Genomic DNA, 25,380 nt, shown 5'->3' with positions numbered 1-25,380 from the left:
CAGGGTAGCATAGTTGGCTGATAGCCAATCCATTCCTAGAATGACATCAAAATCTATCAATTCTAGAATTACTAGGTCAACTGGAAAACATATGTCTTCAACCATCACTGAACAAGCATAACAAATCATATCTGATATTAAAGGGTCGCATTTGGGTCCACTAATAAGCAATGGACATTTTAAACTTGAAACTACTAATCCTAATCTTAGGACTATATCAGGGTTAACAAAAGAGAGTGATGCACCTGAATAAATCAAAGAATGCACATTGAAACTTCCTATGCAAAGATTGCCTGACACCATAGTGTTGAAGATATTGGCTTCCTATTGTGTCATGGTAAAGATCTGAGTCAGTGCTTTTGAACCCCTCCCTTGTGAACCTACTATGAAGGATGAAGAACTTACAATGCCCCTTTCCTAATGAGGGACTGACAGAAGTATGTCTCACTACTAGTTGGGCCACACTACTTGGCCTTGCTTGTTGAGAAGCCACCCTTTCCATATTGAAACACTTCCTTTCCATGTGTCCCTCCTGTCCATATCTATGAAATTTAGAGGTTTTGAATCTACAAGGTCCTCGATGAGATTTCCCACATCTAACACAACTAGAAGTATCTGAACCCGAACTAAATTCATTTCCCATCTGAATGCCTGACTTAATTCTACTCCAAAAATTATTCTTCTTTTGTTTCTTGCCAAACTTCCCTCCTTTATCTTTCTTAGTTCTCGATGCGAAAATAGTCTTGGTTAAGTGACTGAACCTCCCTACATCTGTAGCCTTAGGAATTACGGATTGCTCAACTTTTGTACTTTTCAACTCCAGACTCCCTTAAATAATAACCCTAGCCTCCATCTTTCTTGCAGCATCTATTAAAGAATGGAAACTGTGGGTTTTTGCATCCAAAATCAATGAGGAGTATTTGGAGTGAAACCTCTAGGTGTACCTCTTAGCCTTCTTTCTATTAGTATCATACTCCTGCCCCACATACTATAAGAGATCCACAAACTTGTCTATGTACTCATCCATGCTCATACTAGCTGTTTATCTCAACTGCTCAAACTGTACCACCCTTAACTCCCTAAAGTTTATGGGAAGGCCCAGTTGGTAAATTCTACCATAAGTTGAGACCAAATCATGTTGTCAACCTTATCAGCAATATAAGCCTTATACCATTCCTTTGCTTTCTTACATTTCAAGGTAAAGCTGACCGTCTAAATGGCCTTACTATTACTAGCGCCCAACTCATCTATTATCATCTTAATTGCCTTCACCTACTTGAAAGGATCATCTCCTTCCTTATATTTAAGTGCATCCAGCTTGAGGTTGTCTATCATTTTTGCTTTACTTAACCATTTGTCCCAGTCTCTTATGTCAGAATTGCTGGAGCTATAGAAGGTGGCGGTGGTGCTTGCTCTCTTATAACTCCCTCCATGGGGTTTTAAGTTCTCATGGTGGTTGAAGAGCTATGGGAATACTATTAGGGAGGATACATTGGATATGGGTTGAACTGTAAGAAGTAAGGTGGGTATGGCATGAAAGAGGGATACTGAGGGAAGCCCATAAACCCAGTGTTTCCAAAACTTCCCTGTTGCAGATAGCCATATCCAAACCTATAATCTGCCCTTGCTGAGGTGGGGATATAAACTCTGACTCATATTCTCCCGCCATAAAGTTGTCTTCTCCCATCCTTTCCATATTGGAAGGTTTAGGGTTCTCATCTTGTTGTGGAAGACCAAGAGAACCCTTTTGAGAATTTACTAACATTCTAAGTGCACTAGAGGTTTTCCTGCTAACCTCAAAAGACCTTTTAAAGCCTCTTGAAGATTCTCTCCTTCCACTTGTGCTTGCTCTCTCCCTGGCAATAGGGTTGGTGGGTAGTGCTCCAATACCTTCATTCTCAGGTGGGGCACTAGTCAACCTAACAGACCATCTTAAACCTTGCATTGTCTGAAAGCAAACAAAAAGTGTTGAGCATACATAAGGTTCATGTGAAGTTACATGAACACACAATATATCATCAAATATAGCATACATATAACATACAGCATGTAACAAACAAGGACTCATTGTAACACCCTGAACCTCCGAGTTATAAATAGTACCATTTTTTATCCATGACTAGTACTATTCAAAGACACCTTGAGGACCAAAAATAAATAGAAAATTAATTGAGATAGACACAATACAAATTTAAGTGATCCATAAATATAAGGATTCACCAGGTATATTGTAAAAGAGGGATTATGACCCGATAAGGGACATTTTGGTCAATTCACTTTAAGAGTTGATTTTTTTGACCAAAAGGTCAATTTAATTAAATAAAAATAAATTATTGAATTATGAAGAAATATTGAGGAAATTTTAGTGTAAATATAAAAAAATAAAATAAAATTGTAAGTTTTATGACATATTTTACACAATTAAAATTATTAATTGAAATATACTAATTTTGGGAATAAATATATATAAAAGATAAGACAAATTAAAAAGTCATTTCTTCCCTTTCTTTCCCATTTAGTTACCACCCACTCTCTCTCCTTCTCTCTTTCTTTCTTTCTTCTTCTTCCTTCTTTCTCCATTGACACCCATTCTCAAAACTCAATTCCTTGCTTTTCCTCTATGGGTTTTGCATCTAATTGGTAGAGAATATCAAATTAAACATTGATTGAGAGATTAAAAGCAAGGGGAGACGAGATTTGGAAGAAATTAAAGATTTGAGAAGGTCACAATTGAGGTAAGTGTATTTTCATGTTAGATTAGTTGTATAAGCTTTGAATTAAGTTAACTTATGATGAAATAACATGAGAAATTAAAAGGAAACATGTATGGAAATCTAAACTAGGGTTTTGGCAAATTTAGGGAAAATTAGGGTTTTTATTTATTTTAGTTAAATTGATGATAAATCTAAGTTAAATTGAAATAGTATGCATGATTGGGAGTAGTAAGATTTCATGGGATTCCATAAATTGAATTTATGGAAGATTAGGGCTCATGGGAAAATTGAGTTTTGGTGCTAGAGAGTGAAATTGGCATGTGTAGTGTTAAATTATGATCATTTGAGGTTTATTTAGTTTGAATTGACATTGGGTTGATGAATGAAAGTAATGAAATGCTAGGATTAGGGAAAATTACAAACTTTGGTGTTTGAAAATTGTGGGGTTTGTGCTAGAAAGTGCCATTGATGTGTCAATGCTAAATTATAGTCATTTTGGGTGAATTAAATGTGAAATGAGGTTGGTTAATGGAAGTAATTGAAGAAATGAAAAATTGAACTTAGAGCAGAATTTTGCACACTGAATTCAATGTGTCTGGAAGCCCATAACTTAAGCTACACAACTCCAATTGGTATGAAACCAATTGAAAACGAAACTTAAGACATAGGGCTAGAATTTTTGTGAAGATACCCTGCCCCGAAAATGACTTTAAGCTATCCAAAATGAGCCTTGAACTTAGAGACAAAATTCTGAAACCTGCAGAATTTGACCATATAAACAGTAAACTTTGCATGGCCATAACTCTCTCTAGAAAACTCCGATTTAGGCGATTCTTGAACCGATGGAAACCTAAGACATAGTAAAACATTTCATATGAAGAACTTGAGGCCAAATTATGGACTTAACCCAATCAAACTGCTAAGTAAAGTTGAAACATTGAATCTGTAGAAATCTGGAAATCTGCAGATTCACCATATAAACAGTAAACTTTGCATGGCCATAACTCTCTCTAGAAAATTTCGATTTAGGCGATTCTTGAACCGATGGAAACCTAAGACATAGTAGAACATTTCGTATGAAGAACAATAGACCAAATTATGGACTTAACTTGATCAAATTGCTGAACATCAAAAATAGGTAAAAATTGGGTTCAAAGATTGGGGCACCAAGCTGTCCCAAACCCAAAATATTCTAAAATTTTCAAAGCTAACTTGGGATGCATTAGACATGCATGTAATGAGTTCTTGGCAGCAATTGAGATTGGTATTGAGGTATTCTATTTGTGTATTTTCAGTAGAAAAAGAAGTTGGAACAGACAAGGAGAAATAGGTAACAAGGAAGGATAATTATTGAAGGTTTGTGCACAGCTAACCTTTTCTTCGTTTTTAAACTTGTAAATTGCTTGGAATGTGTTAAATTGAATGAGTTTGCTTTGAACAAGTTTACTTTGACTGAAATATGGTTTTTCTCTTACATTTAAGAAATTTGGGTGTTGCCACCTTTATATGGATATTATGATGAATTTAAATGTGTTTATTGGTTTATAAATATGATTGTTGAGTGGGAAATTTTTGGAAACTGTTTTGAAACCACAGTTAGCATGACAGTTCCTTTCGGACCTCCTCAGTAGTAACGACTACTTGGGTTTGATAATTGATATTGATTATGTCTCTCATTAATAACGGTTAGTGGGGTAAGACTACATGAGTACTCATTAGCTAGCTAGCCCTTCCCTCATTAATAACGGTTAGTGAGATTGAGATTGCTTTGTCGTGGTGTACAACACGACACTAATCGTGAAATTTTGTGTCATGAACTAAACTGTGTGTTGATGTTGGCAACACTAATGCTTTGTGAATTGTGATTTATGAAGTGTGATTTCTCATTTGAAATGTTATTCCAATAAATGGCCTTTATGGACTTAGAACTATTGTGAAGTTTTCATGCTTAAGAAAAATGCGATTTATTATGCTTCGACAAATTGTGTTTTACCTTAAGTTTTAAAGTTATTAGTTATGCACCACTGAGTGATATACTCAGTGATAGCTTCTTTATGCTGTCGTAGGTAAGGGAAAGGAGAAGGTTACCGAGTAAGAGACTTAAAAGCAGCATTTTGGTATTGTTTGTGGGTATTTATGTTAGGTATACCCTTGTGATTCCTTTGGATGTATTTTGTACCTATATGTATGGATGTACGGACATTGAGCAGTTTGTATTTAAAAGCATTGCATTGCTATCACATTTTGAGTTTTTAACTATTTTGTATCTTACTTTGAGACTTATGAAATGTAACTTTTACAATATTTAGTCTATCATTATGTCCAATGAATGTTTACATGAAATTTTAACTATTCTCATGCAATTTTCCGCAAAAGAATTGATAAGATTAAAAGCTATGTTTTGTTTTAAAATCCTTTGTAGTATAACTAATGGGTTATCAGTAGGTGGAGTTCGATAATTCATTAGGTATACTACGGGAACATGTCGTACCTTACAAGGGATAAGGTGTGACACTCATGGACATATATTTCCTTAACTGTGCTGGTGAACATACTTCCTTATCACCTCTATTCTATACTTTTGAAAGAATAATGCAAAAACTAGCCTTAAGGTGCAAAGTTAGTAATTTTAAAATTTATAACCCTAGGTCTCATGCAGCATGCATAAATACTTTATACTATTGCTAAAACACATAGTTTTGACCATAATCAATTACTAATATGCCTAATTAGCCATTAGGAAACCAAATCCCCAAAATCTAACAAGTTAGGTTTGGAGAATTCCTTACCCTTAAGGCGCATAATCAATATTCTAACACCAAATCTGGATAGTGAAGCCACCAATTATTGGCTCTCTAGTTTGTCCGTATAAGCCCTTGATCGAAGCTCTCTTTTGATCTAAGCAAAACCTTGATCTCCCTTGTTTATGATTTGGCCAACTTGGTAAGAGAGGATAAGAAATGTTTTCTTGGTTCTTGATACTTGAAAATGGTGAGAAACAATTTCTTAACTTTTAATTCAAGAGTTTAATACTATAAATCTCTTGAATTTTACAAGAAAGGAAGAAAAAGAATTCTCGCTATGGAAGAGAAAGTGAGCTAGCCAAGTTGGGAAAGAAAAAGAAGATATCATTCTCACTTCTTTTCCTTTTATCAAGTTTTATTTTCTTAATTAAAATTAACATGACATGTGTTAACTTTTGACTAAAAGACCAAATTAGTTTTCAAACTCTTATTGGTCCAAATGTCTAATTAATTTCAATTAGGAAAATAAATTTTAATTAATTAACTCTCACAAAATTAATTAATTAAATTTTCTCTCCCCATGACCAAGTCAACATTTGACAAGTCAATTAGTCAACATTTGACTTAGATTAATTCCATAACTAATCAAATTGATTTTCTCCCATATGCATTATTATCCAAGTTTATATTTAAATACTTTAAATATTAACTTGAATACTTTCATAGACAAATTTAGTTTCAAGTCATGCTAGGGATTTTGTAATCTAATTAAAAACTAAATTTATTAACTCAATCAATTAATTAAACCATTTAATTAATTAATCAAATTAATTTTGCTTTGATCAATTTGCTCTTATGTGTGTGACTTACTAGGTTTATTACTAATTGGTAATGAGAATAATATTAACTCCTTAATATTATTGGAACCATTCCAAACTCAAATGAAATTCCCTTTTTTATTTAAGTTCTCATAAATCATAGCTGACATCTAGTATAATGTACTATGACTACCCAATTAGTTCTGAATTAATTCTCCAATTCATGAACCTGGATCTTATGTACCATACACTAAAATCTCTCTGTTACAAAATTCTGATTCTAGCTAGAGTCATGGTCCCATGTCAAACTCTTTTGCTTGGAGTCATATGTCCTCTTTTAATTCCAATTCTTGATTAATAAGACTTTTCTGTCAGAAACTCTTTTCTGACTTAGTCTATCTGTCCTAGCTAGGAACTTGAATTCATCAAGAACAATTAAATGAATATAGGATTTTATCCCTATTTACTAAGGGTAATGGATCCCATCTTGACTAACACTTATGTTCATATATAACTAGTTGGAGCCAACACATGCCCATAGTACAAGCATGAAAGCAGTATCGAACTCAAACCACCTATATATAAGATAACTGTGTTATCTCAAGTCAAGGGATTATATGCACTATTATGATCCAGATGACTTTGTATTGACAAGGGTAGACTTCATGTACAAGTAATCTTAGGTCACTAGTTCAGCCTACTTATCATATAAGTGTCCACCATGTTTGTTCTATGGCATGAGACTCACCATGCCATTCCATTAGTATCTCATACTAATCATGGCAACAAACATAAGTGCCAATCTTTTCAGACAAGTCATGCCTAATGAAGTATCTTAGATTATAAACCAAATTTATAATGCTTGTACTAGAATGTTCTATCACTCCTATTCTTAATATCTTAAGAATAGAACATCTAACAAGATATTAAAGGACCTTTTCAATTAAATTCAAACCATTCAAATTTAAAAGAAAAGAAAAATTACCATTAAATAGGAATAAATATTTACATGATACAATACAACAATATACTCTAGGGCATACTACTAACAACTTTTACTAGCATCTAGGTCCATTCATCTTACTAGAGCTCTGATACCAACTTTGCAATGACCCAACCAAGGGACTGTTACTGTGACACCCCTATATCCGGTAGTGCGTTCTACTGTTCCGGTGACCGATGTCTATCTGGACAGTTAGAATGCCTGGAACTACGCTTAAATGTTAGTGAGGAGACATAAAATAATGAAATACAATAGAGGAAAATACAAGAAAAACAAAGGAAAAATAAGAGCAATGAAATGTGATTAAGTTAAACGAGCCAAAAACAGTAGTGATGGGTGACCGCACCAGGAAGTTGCGGCGAGGGCCGTTGACTAGCCCTGGACTGCGGGGAACCCTGGAAAATATTTTTGAGACTTAAACAAACATCTATTGTGGTATTATTGACTTAGAAAATGTCGAAGAAAATTTAATTATTTAGTACAAAGAAAAAAATGAAATCTCGAGAAATCGACAAAAATCGGTGTTACCGAAAAATCGAAAATACAAACCTAATAGGGGCATTTTGGTCAATTGAAATTCCGAGTTAGCTTTTGGCCTAAATGTCCATTAAAAATAAGTGACATTAAAGTTTGAAAACCCCATGAAAAATGAAATTGCAAATGCAATGTATAAAAAAGGAAAATTAGGGGGTAAGAAATTGAATAATTAAAAGTTGAATTAAACTAATATTATTCCTACATTAGTGGACCACTAAGCACTATGTAAAGCATTAAAAATCAGGCATCTTCCACTAACATTCTGCAACACCATCTTCTTCCTCAAGACCTCTCTTGGCCAAACCCAATTACTCTCCCAAAACTCCATTGCCATCCCATGTTGAGCTTCCATTCACCTATGATCAAGCCATGGAATCATTAAGTATTCTTCATTAAAGTTGGAGTACACATCTTGGGTAGCATTTTGGGAGCAAAAAGGGAGAGATTTGAAGAAGTTTGGCAAGTTCAATTTGAGGTACATGTCCTATTTCTTCCTTTCCTTATTAAACTTTGTGTTGGTATTGTGGTGAGTTGATTTATGGAAGGAATTGAAGGGGTTTGATGAATATGGATAAAGCCCAAATTCGACAGGCCTCATGTCCATGGGAGTTTGATTTATTTCTTCATGTGTTTGGTGATTTGAAGGGCTAATTAGAGTGATTACATGTATAGGAGTTGATTACCATGTATATAGTTTAAATTGTGAGTGTGTGAATTAACATTGGAAGTTTGATGCATATGTGTAATTTGGGTAGCCTTATGGTGAAGTTGTAAGTGTTTAATTTCATGGAATGTTTTGTTAAATTATGGTACTAAAGGTGGCAGAATGTGTATGTAATTGTTATTGGGAAATTAAATGTGTTAATGAGAGATATTCATGTGTATATATTATTATAAATGGACTTTGTAATTTAGGATTATATTTGGTGTATTAAAAGTCATTGTATTCTGCCCAAATTGAATATAATATAAAGTGATTGATGAATATGGTAATGTACAAAGTCAGAATTAGTTATGGAAGGCAAGCTAGAATAAGTTAAATGTGCATTTGGATTGGTGTTTGAGAGAAATATAAAGGGAAGTATGCAAATGAGCCTATAACCCTAAATATGTGACCCCAATTAGTATGAGGCCAATTGAAGGTGAAACTAGGCACAAAATGTGCCAACTTTCATGTTGAAAGCCTACCAAAATTTTGTCCGGAAAGTGACACTAAAACTGACCTAATCCGAAATTGCAACATTGTAAACCCAGAAATTGACCATATGAACAGTAGTCAGTCTTTTGGCCATAAGTCACTCAAAATATGTCTAAATGAACTAAAATTTATATGGTTGGAAATCTTAGACATAGGGCTACAATTTTGGTTGAGACCACCAAATCCAGAAATGACCATAAGCAAGTCAAAATGCTTGCACAAGTTTGGGTATAAAACCTGCCAAAATTAGAAATGACCTAAAAATGACCTAAGTTTACAATAAAAAGGCAATTTGACCAGCAATAGTGAAATGACCATAACTTGGTCTAGAAAACTCCAAATGACATGAAATTAGTGCCAAAATGTCACTAAGACATAAATCTACAATTTTGCTCTTTTGACTAGAACCTAAAAACCAAGGGAAACAAGACATTTAGCTAGAGCAATCTAGCATATAAAATCTGGAAAATGGTAATAAAATACAATAAGCTTTAAAATGAAATTGGTAATATATACCAACACTTAGAGACTATAAAATTTGACAAATTGATAACATTAAAATTGACTCACTTAGAGTGCATCAAAGGTCAACATTATAGGTTGACTAATGAAAGTAATAGTATTAATAAAATTTAATTATTGAACCTTATTATTAGAAATAATTTAAATGAATACTGAAACACTTTAAATTATGTGTTTCAGTTAGCAAAGACTCAGGGAAGGGGAAAGAACCATTGAGTCAAGGCCAAGAGGCTACTCATCAGAGGTTTGTGCACAATAGTTATTTCTTTTGAATTTTCACTTGAAACAAATTATGATAATTTGTATGTTATTGCTTAAATTGTAGAAAATTTGTTTGAATGAAATTTGATGGATACTTATTACTTGAAAAATATTTCAAATGGTTTGAAAGCACAGCTATCATATATATTTGATTAAATTCCTCGCTAACTTGTCTAGTGGGATGAATTTGCTTTGAATTCCCTCTTTGGCTGAAGTGTTGAGGTGTGTGCCAGTTGAGGACGAAGGAAGAGTACTCATATAATTGCTAGCTAGCTATGTTATTCCGCATTAGCCATTGGCTTTTGAGACGAATTAGACTTTGGAATCATGATTAAGCTGTGTGTATAATTTATTAGTATTTATTGAGACATTGTGAAATGGAATTTAATTCTTTATGACAATCTCTGTCTTTTGAAATTAACTATGATTTTAAGTATCCACAGTTTATGTGATTTATGGTTTATAGTTTTAAATTGCATTTTCTTAATGTTGTGCACCACTGAGACATTGGCTCAGCGATAGCTTTTCCATTACTGTCGCAGGTAGACAGACAAATAAAGTAGCAGAGTAGGCTACTTGTGCTACACTTTTGGGATTTTGCAGGGTATATTGAGTATACCACCTCTTTGTAATTTTTGTTGTAATGTATGTGAACTGTATGTGAACTGTATGTATATATTGTACTTGGTCTTGAGCAGTTGTAAATTATTTTGGCCTGTAAAAATGTGGCATTATACTTCTCTTGTCTCAGCTTTTGAACTACTCAGTCATTTTGCATTCTATTTTTGGAACTACTGAAAATGATGTTGAATTGAGTTTGACAAATGTTGAGAAAATTGATTTGTGTTGAGCCATATTGGAGTTTGGGAATGAAATAAATATATTGGAAGTGTTTTTTTTATAGGTTTTTGAAGAACTGTTTTGTTCAAAATACAGATGGCACTCTGCCGAAATTTTATAAAAGCTATTGATATTATAGATTTTTTATGTAATTTAACTTTGAGTAAAAGGTTTTAATGTTAGTAGTATGCCCTAGAGCATATCATTTAGTATGTATCTTGTACATATTTTTAATAATAAAAGGCATTTCCACTTTTCCGTTTATATAATATATTTATGTGTAATAGAAAAGGTCCATTGATATTTTGTTAGAAATATTATTCTTAAGTTGTTAAGAATATGAGTGACAATATTTCTAGCACAAAGTATCATAAATAGGTTCACAATCGAGGATACTTCATAATAAGGACATGACTTATCCAGAAAGATTGTATTCATGTTTGTTCCCAAGTTATTTATATGAGATATAAATAAGATGGAATGGTGAGTCTCATGCCATATAACAAACTTGATAGGCACTTATAAATGATAAGTAGGCCGAACCAGTGACACTTATGACAAGCACATGGAGTTTACTCTTGTCAATGTTTTTGTCATAAATCATATCAGTGCATATAATCTTTAGACCTGAGATAGCACAGTTATCTTGTATATAGGTAGTTTGAGTTTGATACTGCTTTCATACTTGTACTATGTATGGGTATATGGGCATGTGTTGGCTCCTGCTAGTTATATATGGAGGTAGGTGTTGATCAAGATGGAATCTGTTCCTCTAAGTAAATAGAGTTAAAATCCTATGTTCATTTAGTTGTTCTTGATGTTTTAAGTTCCTGGCCAGGACAGATAGATTTATTCAGAAAAGAGTTTCTGATGAGAAAAATCTTTTAATCAAGAACTGGAATTAAAAGAGAACATAATATTCATAGCAAATGGAGTTTGACATAAACCATGACTCGTGGTTGAGTTGGGATTTTGTAACAGAGAGATTCTAGTGCATGGTAACATATGATTTTAGGTTCATTTAAGGTAAATCTTATTACTAATTGGGTGGCCATGGCATGCTATGCTAGGTGTTAACCATGGTCTATGAGGTTCATAAAATGATTTAGAGAAATCATTTATGGTAAGAAAGAGTTCTGATGATATTAAGAGTTGATATCATGTCTCATTGCCAATTAGTGATGAGCCTAGTAAGTCACACACATACACAAGTTATCACCTATATAAATATGATTTAATTAATTAATTAAAGAGTTTAATTGATAACTTAAATAGGTTTGGTGTGCAATTAGATTGCAAAGTCCCTAGCATGACTTGAAACCAAATCTAGATTATTGGATGTGTAGTATAAATTAAATTTATATTTAAAGTGTTTAAATATGAATTTAATTGATGAGAAATTAATTAATAGAGCTTAATTAATTAATTTATATTTGATATAAATTAATTAGAAGAAGAAAATAATTATTTTGGGTTAAGAACTCAAAATTAAGACACGAGGCATTTTGGTCATTTCACGATTGTGACACGTGGCACCATGAGATGGTGACACATGGCATAACACATAAGCTTGCCAAATATTTTTAATCATGTAAGATGATTAAAATCAAGATTAAATATAGGTTTGACACTTGGCACAATGTGATTGGGTCACTTAAACCTAGAGCTAATCAAAAGGTGACATGTGGCTAGGGTTTAATGTGTTAACCTAGCTATTTAAGTGTGGTTATGAAAAGAAAACATAACCAGCAGCCTCTCCTCTCAATTGTCACGCCACTTTGAGCCTCTCCAGCTATTTCTCTTCATCTCTCATCAATTCAAAGAGATTAGCCATCAATCTCTTGAATTAAGAACACTAGAAATTGTTTCTAGTGTCCTGTTTAAATATCTAATCTCTTAAAAGGCAGAACTTGAATTTCTAATTAATAGAAAAGGCTTTAGAAGCTGTTCAAGGGCTGCCATAGGTGTTCTTGGTGTGGACAAGCTAGAGGGACAACATCTGGTGTCCTGAAGACGAATCTCAAAGGCGCAGACACGCTGCAGCACATCAAGAGGTTAGTGTAATCGTTCTTGATTTAATCTAGGGTTCTAAAATTAATCTGATTAATTTTAAAATCTTAAATGGAAAATACAGATCCAAAAACATATTAAAAGAGTTTTAATATGTTGTTTATCATTGAAATCAAATAGATAAAAATAAATCTTGCATGATGCATGTGACCCTAGGTGAAAATTTTTGAATTCAATGGTATAAACTTGTGTTTTTCACGCTTCCGTTCCTTCAATTGGTATCAGAGCCACTATTTGCCATTTAGATTGTTTATTATATGATTTAATTGTGTGATTTGATCATGAGATGATTGATCCATTGCTGGTTGGATCATGAGGTGTGGCGGCACACATGGTGGAGCCACCATTGGTGGCGGCAACAATGGTTCCATGGGTGGTTCAAGGTTTGGCTTTTAATTCTGCAATTGTTGTATGATCTAAGGCCTATTCTTTGACTAATTAAAGTGTTTAATTAGTTGTTTTAATCACACAATTAAATTATGATTCAAATCAGAATTTTAAAAATTGTTTGAATGTGATTCAAATCTGAATTTTAAAAGTTGTTTGAATGTGATTCAAATCTGAATTTTTAAAGTTGTTTGAATCATATTTAAATATGATTTTTTAAAATTGATTCAATAAAATTCAGATCTGATTTTTTAAAAAATATTTGAATGTGATTCAAATCTGATTTTTTAAAAAATGTTTGAATGTGATTCAAATCTGAATTTTTGAAGTTGTTTGAATGTGATTCAAATCTGAATTTTTAAATTTGTTTGAATGAGATTCAAATCTGAATTTTTAAATTTATTTGAATCATATTCAAATCTGGATTTTTAAGTTGAATATGAGATATTCAATTTAATTTAAGTATGTATGTTTTATTTAATTGTTAAATAGTGATATGCATGATGGATGATCATGGACTATAAAAGACCAATGTGATTGGATTTATTTCTTTTATGTTTCTTTGGGATTGTAAATTAATTAATTTATTTTAATTTATTTTGGGCATGTATTATTAAGTTTGTAATATTTTTTGGGTTGTAATTTCATTTAAGTTCTTGTAAATTCACCTTGGTATGCCAAGGATTACTATGTAATATTGGATTGCAAGAAGTTCAAGGAGGTCAAGAGCATTGGTGGGACCAGTGGGAGGAATTCAATATCAAGTGTTGATTATGTACTCCTTCAGCAACTCTTGTAAAATGAATGAATGAAATGCACCTAGGAATGCCCTGATTCAATTCTTGGTGGCTCAGAATTGAATCCCTTAGAAAGTCCATGATCATACCATATTTACTGCTTATCCATGAATGCATGAGATGTATGGGAATGTATGCAATTATATGATATATGCATGCTAAATGGATAATGTGCAAAGTGAGACCTTAATAGTAATTAGGATGGCTATAAAATCTTCCAAACAAATGATTAAGTTGGAAATGCTATAATTAAAGTAATTATAACATAAGCCCTCCATTGGGGCAATTATTTTAAGAAATTTTAAATAGTTGCATGAAATGCAATTAATTTAAGAGATTTTCTTAAGAATAATTGTTAAGCATGAGATGTTGTAAATATGTAAATGGTTTGGTGGCCAATATTGGATGTACCTGAGGACATTAAAATTATTTGCATAATTATCGGCTCAATGGGATCAACTTAACTAATGCAAGATAAGTCAATATTGGATGTACACGAGATTTTGAGCATTAGAGGCTAGCAAAGGATTGAACCTCACATGAGATGTGATGGGCAAGGAGTTGCTCACTTATAGTTTATTGTAATTCCAATAATGGATGTACTGAGGATGATCAATAGAATTATAAGAATTCAATCACCCACTAGAAATCCATCCAACTAGGATTTCGTTTTCTACTTTGGAAGTGTAGGATTCGCTAAGTTAGTGGGAGGACCAATTTGATTAAAAGACCATAATCATTTTGGTTAATTACATGATACATTTACTAATTAATCTGGTTATTTTTGCGATTAATTTTACGATAAAAATGAGCACAAAACAACCACCACCATCCAATATCCTTGCAAGCATACTTGATCACAACAGTTGACAGGACCTAATCACGATTGGCTAAGAAATTTGAAACTTGTCTGAACCTTGAACATATAGGATATGTTCTAGATTCAAATGTTCCTGGTCCCTTACCTCCAGAGGCCACACAAGAGGAACATGAAACTTTGGACAAGTGGAAGGAGCATGATATGAGAGCTAAGTGTTACATGCTTGCTTCTATGAGTAATGAGTTCTGAAGCAACATGAGAACATGCAGTGCGAGTGAGATCCTCCTTCACCTACAAGAGTTGTATGGTGAGCACAGCAGGAATGCTAGGTATGAGATATCTAGACAACTATTTCGTATGAGGATGTCTGAGGGACAGAATGTTGGGGATCATGTCCACAAGATGATTCGGCTGATTGAGCAGTTGGAACATCTTGACTTCAACATGGATTTCCAACTACAAACGGATTTGATCCTTGATCCCTTCACGAGTCTTTTGGGAATTTTGTGACAAATTTCCATATGACTAAACAGAATGCACCTTAGTGAATTACTCAACATGCTAGTTATTGCCCAAAAGAATATGCCGGGCAATAAAGGAAAAGAGGTAGCTTTGGTTGCATCTTCTTACTGTGGAAAGTCCAACATGAAGAAGGGCAATAAGAAAAAGAAACTTCAGATTCCTGGTCCTTCCAAGAAAATAGCTAAGCAGAAAAGGAAGACTAAAGCTGATAAAGGCAAAGGAAAGTGTTTCCATTGCCAATAGGAAAGTGTTTCCATTGCCAGTAAGAAAGTGTTTCCACTGGCCAGAGTATAGCAATCTAAAAGAATACAATGCCATGGTGAAAACCAACTCAAGTTCAAAATATATTTGGCACTTAAGGTTATGTCATGTTGCAGAAGATAGGATTGCAAAGCGGAGAAAATGGGGATTCTATCCTCATTGGGCTCTGAGCCTACTCCAACTTGTGAATCTTGCCTTCAAGGCAAAATGACTAGATCACCCTTTGTTGGACAGGGGCTAAGAGCTGAAAATATTTTGGAACTAATACATAGTGATGTATGTGGTCCATTTAAAGAAATGGCTAGAGGGGGCTTTCATTATTTTATTACCTTTACTGATGATAAATCAAGGTTTGGGTATTTGTATTTGATGAAATACAAACATGAATCCTTTGAAAAGTTAAAGGAATTTAAATCTGAAGTAGAAAATCAAACAGGAAAGAGTATTAAAGCTCTTCGATCAGATCGTGGAGGTGAATATTTGATCTTGAATTTGATGAATACTTGAGAGAGCATGGCATTGTTTCTCAACCGACTCCTCCAGAACGCCACGGTGAATGGTGTATCCGAAGGAGAAATCGTACCCTATTGGATATGGTACGTAGTATGATGAGCTATCTTGATATGCCTATCTCCTTTTGGGATTTGCATTAGAATCGACTTTATATATTCTGAATAGGATTCCATCAAAATCAGTTTCTTCCACACCTTATGAGATATGGCATGGAAGAAAACCAAGTCTTAAGCATGTTAAGATTTGGGGTGTCGACTTATATCAAAAAGTGAACACCGATAAATTGGAGACCGGATCGTAAAAGGTCGATTTGTTGGATATCCAAAAGATAGTTTTGGATATTATTTTTATTTGCCTACTTCACAAAAGGTTGTGATAAGTAGAGATGCCACATTTCTTGAACAACGGTTTGTTCAAGAAGGAGGCAAAGGAAGGCAAATAGAGTTAGAATTGGAGAATTCGACCAACCAGCGGTCGAGATGGATATAGATCCATCTAGTCAACCAATACCGTTGATGAAACATCTACACTGTTCCTCGTAGAACAACCGGTATCTCACCCACTGAGATATGGTTTTCTTCATGAAGAAGAGCAAGAGTTGTCTACTCATGAAGAAGTAGATCATGGAGATGATCCACTTACCTATGAAGAAGCTATATCGGATATAGACTCTTCAAAATGGATTGATGCTATGAAATCCAAGATTGATTCCATGTATAAGAATCAAGTTTGGGATCTTGTTGACCCACCTGGAGGTATTATACCTATAGGGAACAAATGGGTTTTCAAGAAGAAAATTGGTTACGATGGAAAGGTAGAGACCTATAAGGCAAGGCTAGTAGCGAAGGGTTTCGCCAAAGGCAAGGAATCGACTATGAGGAGACTTTCTGCTTTGTTGCCATGCTTAAATCAATTAGGATTTTATTAGCAATAGCTGCGTACTATGATTATGAGATTTGGCAGATGGATGTCAAAACAGCTTTTCTCAATGGATACATTGAAGAAAACATTTTCATGGAACAACCTAAGGGATTTGAATCCCAAGATGGTTCCAAGGTATGCAAGCTAAAGCGATCCATTTATGGGTTGAAACAAGCTTCGAGGAGTTGGAACATCCGTTTTGATGAAGCCATTAAATCTTTTGGTTTTATAAAAAATGAGGATGAGCCATGTGTATATAAGAAGTTTAGTGACAGTGCTATCACTTTCCTTGTCTTATATGTGGATGACATACTGTTGATGGGTAATGATACAGGTATGTTGACGACTATAAAGGTATGGTTGTCAAATACATTCTCCATGAAAGACTTAGGGGAGACAACCTATATTCTTGGGATTCGCATCTATAGAGATAGAGCGAAAAGAATAATTCGTTTATCCCAAAGTCTATACTTGGAAAAGGTGTTAAAGAGGTTTAACATGCTTGATTCCAAGAGAGGATTGTTACCAGTGAGACATGGTATCCATCTTTCTAAAGAGATGTCTCCAAAGACACCTGAAGAAAGAGATAAGATGGCCAGGATTCCATATGCTTCGGCTATTGGAAGTTTAATGTATGCAATGTTGTGTACTAGGCCGGATATCGCATATGCTGTTAGTTTGACTAGCAGGTATTAATCCAATCTAGGTTTGGAACACTGGATAGCTGTCAAGAATATTCTTAAGTACTTAAGAAGAACTAAGGATTTATTCTTGATTTATGGAGGTGGAGACTTGCAAATGGATGGTTATACTGATTCTGATTTCCAATCAGATATCGATGATAGAAAGTCTACCTCTGGATATGTGTTCATTTGTAATGGAGGTGCGATCGGTTGGAAGAGTTCCAAGCGAGCACATTGCGCAGATTCCACTACTGAGGTTGAGTATATTCTTGCATCGAGATCTGCAAAGGAAGTTGTTTGGATAAAGAAGTTCGTGTGAGAACTTACAGTAGTTCCTTCCATTGAGTCAGCGGTTCCATTACCTTTGTGACAACAATGGAGCGATCATCTGAGCTAAGGAACCAAGGTCTAACCAGAAATCCAAACACATAGAAAGGCGCTACCACATTATCAGAGAAATAGTTGGGCGAGGCGATGTAGCCATGCAGAAAATAGCATCAGCTGAAAATCCAGCTGATCCATTCACTAAGCCTATGTCACAGACTCAGTTAGACCGACATCTTGAGAAGATAGGTTTAAGATATTGTAATGAATGGCTCTAGTGCTAGTGGGAGATTGTTAGTAGTATGCCCTAGAGCATATCATTTAGTATGTATCTTGTACATATTTTTAATAATAAAAGGCATTTCCACTTTTCCGTTTATATAATATATTTATGTGTAATAGAAAAGGTCCATTGATATTTTGTTAGAAATATTATTCTTAAGTTGTTAAGAATATGAGTGACAATATTTCTAGCACAAAGTATCATAAATAGGTTCACAATCGAGGATACTTCATAATAAGGACATGACTTATCCAGAAAGATTGTATTCATGTTTGTTCCCAAGTTATTTATATGAGATATAAATAAGATGGAATGGTGAGTCTCATGCCATATAACAAACTTGATAGGCACTTATAAATGATAAGTAGGCCGAACCAGTGACACTTATGACAAGCACATGGAGTTTACTCTTGTCAATGTTTTTGTCATAAATCATATCAGTGCATATAATCTTTAGACCTGAGATAGCACAGTTATCTTGTATATAGGTAGTTTGAGTTTGATCTCGCTTTCATACTTGTACTATGTATGGGTATATGGGCATGTGTTGGCTCTCGCTAGTTATATATGGAGGTAGGTGTTGATCAAGATGGAATCTGTTCCTCTAAGTAAATAGAGTTAAAATCCTATGTTCATTTAGTTGTTCTTGATGTTTCAAGTTCCTGGCCAGGACAGATAGATTTATTCAGAAAAGAGTTTCTGATGAGAAAATCTTTTAATCAAGAACTGGAATTAAAAGAGAACATAATATTCATAGCAAATGGAGTTTGACATAAACCATGACTCGGCTTGAGTTGGGATTTTGTAATGAGAGATTCTATTGGATGGTAACATATGATTTTAGGTTCAATTAAGGTAAATCTTATTACTATTTGGGTGTCAATGGCATGATATGCTATGTGTTAACCATGTTCTATGAGGTTCATTTAATGATTTAGAGAAATCATTTATGGTAAGAAAGAGTTCGATGATATTAAGAGTTGATATCATGTCTCATTGCCAATTAGTGATGAGCCTAGTAAGTCACACACATACACAAGTTATCACCTATTTAAATATGATTTAATTAATTAATTAAAGAGTTTAATTGATTAATTAAATAGGTTTGGTTTGCAATTAGATTGCAAAGTCCATAGCATGACTTGAAACCAAATCTAGATTATTGGATGTGTAGTATAAATTAAATTTATATTTAAAGTGTTTAAATATGAATTTAATTGATGAGAAATTAATTAATAGAGCTTAATTAATTAATTTATATTTGATATAAATTAATTAGAAGAAGAAAATAATTATTTTGGGTTAAGAACTCAAAATTAAGACACGAGGGCATTTTGGTCATTTCACGATGTGACACGTGGCACTATGAGATGGTGACACATGGCATAACACATAAGCTTGCCAAATGTTTTTTAATCATGTAAGATGATTAAAATCAAGATTAAATATAGGTTTGACACTTGGCACAATGTGATTGGGTCACTTAAACCTAGAGCTAATCAAAAGGTGACATGTGGCTAGGGTTTAATGTGTTAACCTAGCTATTTAAGTGTGGTTATGAAAAGAAAACATAACCAGCAGCCTCTCCTCTCAATTGTCACGCCACTTTGAGCCTCTCCAGCTATTTCTCTTCATCTCTCATCAATTCAAAGAGATTAGCCATCAATCTCTTGAATTAAGAACACTAGAAATTGTTTCTAGTGTCCTGTTTACATATCTAATCTCTTAAAAGGCAGAACTTGAATTTCTAATTAATAGAAAAGGCTTTAGAAGCTGTTCAAGGGCTGCCATAGGTGTTCTTGGTGTGGACAAGCTAGAGGGACAACATCTGGTGTCCTGAAGACGAATCTCAAAGGTGCAGACACGCAAAGACATCAAGAGGTTAGTGTAATCGTTCTTGATTTAATCTAGGGTTCTAAAATTAATCTGATTAATTTTAAAATCTTAAATGGAAAATACAGATCCAAAAACATATTAAAAGAGTTTTAATATGTTGTTTATCATTGAAATCAAATAGATAAAAATAAATCTTGCATGATGCATGTGACCCTAGGTGAAAATTTTTGAATTCAATGGTATAAACTTGTGTTTTTCACGCTTCCGTTCCTTCATTTAAAACCTGTCAAAAGTGCTCACTACTGTAAAAAGACATAGGAAATTGTTTAAAATCCCTTGTAGTGTATTTAATGGGTTATCAGTAGGCGAAGTTCGATAATTCATTATGTATACTACGAGAATATGTTATGCCTTACAAAGGGGTAAGGTGTGACATGTTTTAGTGGTATCATAGCTAGTTTTTAAATTCTATTTTGATCTGTAATTTGAATATTCTTTCTTTATAGTACAACTGCTCAATATCATGGTTTGATACATACAGTACATTACATTATAAATATGCACTAACGAGAGGAAATCTCTTTATGTTATTTGTTCAATAGCCTCTAATTAACTATGGAAGAAGGGGACCATTCAGTCGATCAATCAGTAGAGGCTGAGGTACAAGGGGAAGCCCCAGCCCTTCAAAATGTGAGTGGATCAGCCGCACCAGCCCCCTCAATACTGCAGTTCCCTGCTCAATTTGCTCAGCAGATGGCTGCGATGTTCTAACAGATGGTTGGTAACATGCCTACTCAAGCCCCACTGCAGACACCAGTGGTACAACCACAGCCTTCAGCTAGGCAGTATGATAAGCTGATTAAATACAGGGCTACTAAGTTCGAGGGGATAGTAGATCCACTAGAGGTAGAACAATGGTTGGAGAGAATGGATAGAGTGTTTAAGAAACTGCACTGCGCAGACGAGCTAAGATTTGAGTATTCAGTGTCACTACTACAGGGGGATGCGTATGACTGGTAGAAAACTATTCCCCATAGTTTGGTGGAACCTCCAGTGCTAACCTGGGATGATTTTCTTCAAGAGTTCAGACAAAAATATGTCTCAGATGCCCATGTGGACTAGAAGCTACAGGAGTTCTTAAGTCTGAAACAAGGAAGTAGATCAGTGGCAGAATATGAAAGGGAGTTTTTCCGCTTGAGCCACTATGTAGGGAGTCTCCTTTCTACCAGCAGAGAAAGATGTAAGAGGTTTGAAACCGGCTTGAAGCCTAGCCTCATAATACTAGTGGTCGGATTCAAACATAATAACTTCTCTGAGCTCATTTCTCAAGCACTTGAATTAGAATGAATTGAGTCAGAAGCGGCCCCAGAGAAAAAGAAAATAGAGAAGACAAAAAAAGAGAAAGAGGGGAAGTCAGTAGATCAGAGTTCTAGTGGTCCTACTTAAAAGAGAAAGAACTTTGGGGGACAAAGCAGGGGTGGTAAAAAGTCTGGTAGGGGAAGATTCTCGGGACAGAGACCTCCTCTATCTGGTTAGCAGACTACCAGAAGTTCCTACCCTCCCTGTCCATCTGAAACTTGTGGTAGAAATCATGGTGGGATATGCTATAAGGCCATAGGAGACTGTTATAACTGCAGGAGCACGGGACACTTTGCCAAAGACTGCACCAGTGCCCATAGAGTTGGGCACCTTCAACTACTGTAGAAGGTTCAATTCAGAATCCTGTCACCAGAGGTTCACAACCAGTTAGCAGAGGTAGAGGCAGAGGTAGAGGTAGTCCATCAGGCAGCCAAGGCACAGTGAATCAGTCAGAGCAAGGCAGTGCTCCAGCCAAAGTCTACACAATGAGATAGAGAGAAAAGGCTGAGACATCTGATATTGTGGCTGGAACCTTCTCAACTTTTAATCAAGATGTGTTTGTGTTAATTTGATCTGGGTTCTACCCACTCCTATGTGAGTGCTAGCATCATTGATTGCATTGCTGTTTCGTGTACGAAAATGGACTTTGAGGTGCTAGTAATAAGTCCGCTAGGACAAGAGGTCAGGGTCAATAGAATATATAGGGATTGTCCTTTGGTAATCCAAGGACATACTTTTCTGTCTGATCTCATTGAAATGCCCTTTAGAGATTATAATATCATCTTGGGCATGGATTGGTTAGCCAGGCATCATGTCATGATTGACTGTAGACTGAAGACAGTCACTTTTGGTCTCCCTAGTACAGTGATGTGGTAATACACGGGGAGAGGCAGTATTGCCATCAAACATCATTTCAGCTACACTAGCTAGAAAAATGATCAGAAAGGGGTGTGAAGCATACTTGGCACATGTGGTAGACACCCAAGTGGGGAGCCTAGCATTGAGGGACATCCCTATAATATGTGACTTTCCAGATGTGTTTCCTGATGAGTTGCCAGGATTACCTCCAGAAAGAGAAGTGCAGTTTGAGATTGATGTTATGCCTGGTGTGGATCCAATCTCCATAACACCATATAGAATGGCACCAGCAGAATTGAAGGAGTTGAAGGTACAGTTGCAAGAACTACTTGAAAAGGGCTTCATCCGCCCTAGTGTGTCACCTTAGGGAGCGCCAGTATTGTTTGTTAAGAAGAAAGATAGCACTCTCCGCTTATGTATTGACTACCGATAGTTGAATAAGGTGACAATAAAGAACAGATATCCATTGCCTCGCATTGATGACCTATTTGATCAGTTGAAGGGTGCAGCTATGTTCTCAAAAATTGATTTGAGATCTAGTTATTATAAGTTGAAGGTGCAATAGTAGAGCATTCCAAAAACTACTTTTAGAACTTGATATGGTCATTATGAGTTTCTGGTAATGCCATTTTGGGTTAACTAATGCTCCAGCTGCTTTTATGGATCTGATGAACACTATCTTCAGACCATACCTCGACCAATTTGTGGTTATGTTTATTGATGATATTTTGATATATTCAAGGAATGTAGAGGAGCATGATAGACATCTACGGATTGTACTACAGACTTTGAGGGAGAAACAGCTATACGCTAAATTGTCGAAATGTGAATTTTAGCTGAAGGAAATCTCTTTCTTGGGACATATTGTGTCAGCTGAAGGGATTAAGGTAGATTTTAGCAAGGTAGACGCTATCCTTAATTGGAAGCCACCCAAGAATATCACAGAAATTCGCAGTTTTCTGGGTTTAGCCGGATACTACCGCTGATTTGTGAAAGGGTTCTCTATGTTTGCTTTTCCACTGACCAAGCTGCTTCGAAAAGATGTGAAATTTTAGTAGACAGATAAATGCCAGCAGAGTTTTGATGAGTTAAAGAGGTGTTTGACTGAAGCTCCAGTCCTTACTTTACCTACACCGGGTAAAGAATACACAGTTTATAGTGATGCTTCTCACAATGGGTTAGGCTGTGTACTAATGCAAGATCGAAAATGTCATTGCATATGCATCACGCCAGCTGAAACCGCATGAGAGGAACTATCCGACACATTACTTGGAGCTAGCAGCTATTATTTTTGCTATGAAGATCTGGAGACATTACTTATATGGAGAGAAGTGTTATATCTACACAGATCACAAGAGCTTGAAGTACTTGGGCACCCAGAAGGAATTGAACTTGAGAAAGAGGAGATGGTTAGAACTAATTAAAGACTATGATTGCTTAATAGACTATCAGCTAGGGAAAGCAAATGTGGTGGCTGACGCCTTAAGTCGCAAGACTATGGAAAGTTTTAGAGTTTCTCCTTTATCCATGGTAAATGAGTTGAAAGCATAGCATGCCAGTTTGGAGATTGATGATGAGGGACAGACAGTAGTTGCATGGCATGTACAGCCAGTGTTGATTGATCATATCAGAATGGCTGCTCAGAATGATGAAAAATATCAGAAGCTACTGAAAGAAGTCCAGTAGGGCAAGAAACCTGAATTCTCTATGAGAGATAATGGTTTATTGCTACATCAAGGTAGAATGTGCATTCCTAATGATGTTGACTTGAAACAGATCATTATGAAGGAAGCATATGAGTCTCCTTTTGCTATGCACCCTAGTGGCACTAAGATGTACAAAGGATTAAAAGGGCATTACTAATGGATGGATATGAAAAGGGATGTAGCTGATTTTGTCTCCAAATGCCTAACTTATCAACAAGTGAAGGCAGAACATCAAGCACTAGCTAGTTTATTACATCCATTACCAGTACCTGAGTGGAAATGGGAACGGATAACTATGGATTTTGTGATGGGACTTTCGACGACACAGAATAGCCATGATGCAGTATGGGTTATAGTTGACAGACTGACTAAGTCGGCTCACTTTCTGCCAATCCAGATGGACTATAGCCTAGAAAGATTGGCCAAATTGTAGATAGATGAGATTATAAGACTGCATGGAGTGCCAGTATCGATTGTATCTGACAGAGATCCTATGTTCACTTCTAGATTCTAGGGTAGTCTTCAGAGAGCCCTAGGAACTAGATTGAACTTCAGCACGTCATTCCACCCACAGACAGATGGCCAGTCTGAGAGGGTAATTCAGATCTTGGAGGATATGCTAAGAGCTTATGTGATTGAGTTTGAAGGTAGTTGGGATACACACTTGCCTTTGATTGAGTTTGCTTATAACAACAGCTACCAATCAAGCATTGGGATGCCTCCATATGAAGCTTTGTATGGCAGAAAGTGCAGAACTCCCCTATGTTGGGATGAAGTAGGTGAGAGAAAAATGATTGGGCTAGAAATTATTCAACAGAAAGAGGAAAAGATTAGACTGATCAAAGATTGACTCAAGGCTGCATCAGACCGTCAGAAGTCCTATATTGATCTGAAGAGAAGAGATACTGAATATGTAGTGGGTGATATGGTATTCCTCAAAGTTTCTCCTTGGAAGAGGATTATGAGATTTGGCAGAAAGGGGAAACTGAGTCCTCGTTTCATTAGACCATATGAGGTTCTGGAAAGAGTGGGTCCTCTAGCATACCGATTGGCACTACCTCCAAAGTTGGAGAAGATACATAATGTCTTCCATGTGTCTATGTTGAGGAGGTATCGATCAGACCCATCTCATGTTTTACCTATTAAAGAGATTGAGGTGAATCCAGACCTCTCATATGAGGAAGAACCCATGGAGATTCTGGCATATGAGGTGAAGTAGCTGAGGAACAAACAGATACCCCTAGTTAAAGTGCTGTGGAACCATCATTCAGGCCAGGAAGCTACTTGGGAACTTGAAGAGGACATGAGGAGACAGCACCCACAGCTGTTCAGAGACTGATGCCAGGTAAAATTTCGAGACGAAATTTATTTTAAGGGGGGGAGAATTGTAACACCCCTATATT

The sequence above is a fragment of the Hevea brasiliensis genome, chromosome 14 (genome assembly GCF_030052815.1).
Source record: "Hevea brasiliensis isolate MT/VB/25A 57/8 chromosome 14, ASM3005281v1, whole genome shotgun sequence".
NCBI lineage: Eukaryota > Viridiplantae > Streptophyta > Magnoliopsida > Malpighiales > Euphorbiaceae > Hevea > Hevea brasiliensis.
Note: the sequence above shows the minus strand (reverse complement) of the source record.